Below are 1,925 nucleotides of genomic sequence, written 5' to 3'. Positions count from 1 at the left end.
GATGCTGAAAATGCCCATGTTAGACTTTTAGGCCAAATATATTTGATAAAAATGCATGGGATTCTAGGAGCGTTATTATTTCTGGAGAAGCTTATTCCAGACATAGTCTCTACCCACCTGCAGCTCTCTAGATCTGACCCATGCCTCACTGATTCACTAATACTGCACTTGTCCAACATTTACAGCATGGGGATTAGAATTCCGGACTTTTGGTCTCTGCTGGTCCTGCCACTGCAATAGACCTGTTTCTATGACTGCAAACTGCTGTTAAAACCTTGCTTACCTCTTTTAAAGTTTAGCTGAGTCATGTTGGGAAATTCTTTGAGATCAAGGCTGTAAGAACTACAAGTGATTAGAATTAAATGGGACATTTTGGGAGGCACAGAGGAAGTTACCCAACTGTTCCAGGTTACAAGACATTGTGACTAGATACTACATAAACCTTTGCCTCTGTCAAGTCCAATTACTGTCCAGAAAAAGAAGGAAAGATTAAGTAAAAACCATACCTATAAAGCTAGTACAGCTTTAGATTGGAGAACAAGAAGAAAAAAAAAAGTATGAGCCCCTTGAGAGTTTTTCTATTCTTCAAACTACTGTATAAAACCGATTTAATATGTAAGCTCAGGAGCTCTGATAAAGATTTTGAAATGTTGCAATTCCAATAGTCAATATTTTGTCTACAGAAGTGATGGAAGGGATATGATATTCATCCCTTAATAAGCACTTGTAGGTACAACAGATACCAAGCTTGATATTATCTTACATTCTGTTTGCAGCAGGAGTGATGCATAAGAGTTTGATCCCGGACCAATCAAATGTGTGGGAGTTTTGCCTTGACATGAACAAGATGAAAGTAGCTGCTAATAGGGGTAGTTTGGGGTACCCATATGAACACACACAAGGACGGAGTTTCAAAAGCTCAGTTCCCACAGTTAGGACTAGATTTTCAAAAGGATTTATGCGTTGAATGCTTATAATATCCAGCTACTTCTAAAAGAGCCTAAGCAGGAGCTAAGAAATTTGTAAATGTACCGCAAGTGGTAAGATACTTAGTCCTTTGATCATTTGTCACTAAGCCAGCAATTCTGTGAGCAATCAGCAGTTCTGTGTTCTCCAAACAGCCATGAAAAGAAAGCCCTACATGTCTCAAGTTGGGAACACTGAAAAGTTAAGTCTTTAGTTTAAGCCTGCTTTTTACAACAGCGAAGACTGAGAAGATTTACCTCAACTGATCAAAATGGGCAAAATGTAAAGGAATAATTTTCAGGCTCCCTATTTCAAGTTTACATTTGGTTTAACTGGGCAAAAATTCAATACGAAATGTAGAACCCCATGCCTTGCCATAGCACATATTTCAATACCAAGGCCTGAAAAACTGTGTCAACAAGTGAGATTCAGTTTAAAAATGACTGATTTTTAGGGTAGGCAAGCCATAAGAAAGGCTAGCCGTAAGAGATCCTGCCCTTGACAGGACTTGGTATCTTACTCTCCACTCCAACTCTCCTTTCTGTAATTTTACATGCGCTCAAAGGATGCAAACCTACTTTTTTTACTGGTAAAACCCTGGAATTTAGACACGATCTCCCAGTTACGTGGAAGGATTAATACGCTCCTCCATCAACACAGACCAACGCACCGTGGGTGTGGGGAAGCGATCCAGTGCCTGGATGGGCTCCTTCCGCCACCCAGCCTGGTCACACCTGCTCCCCTCCTTGCATTATACGACGGAATGGTATTTTGGTGGTGTCACTTACACCAATTCCCTGAATAATAAATACTAACGATCCTTTTAAGCTGGCCTAACCGCGAGCAGCCCCGGGGATGTTTCCCCATCCCGGGGTTGGGCCTCGCTGCGGCCCGGGAGTCCGGCCGGGCTCACCGGCGAGGCCGAGGGAACAGGCCGGGCGGAGGGGGCAGGCGGCGGC

The sequence above is a fragment of the Haliaeetus leucocephalus genome, unplaced genomic scaffold (genome assembly GCF_000737465.1).
Source record: "Haliaeetus leucocephalus isolate CR32 unplaced genomic scaffold, Haliaeetus_leucocephalus-4.0 Scaffold395, whole genome shotgun sequence".
NCBI lineage: Eukaryota > Metazoa > Chordata > Aves > Accipitriformes > Accipitridae > Haliaeetus > Haliaeetus leucocephalus.
This window is presented reverse-complemented; position numbering follows the sequence as displayed.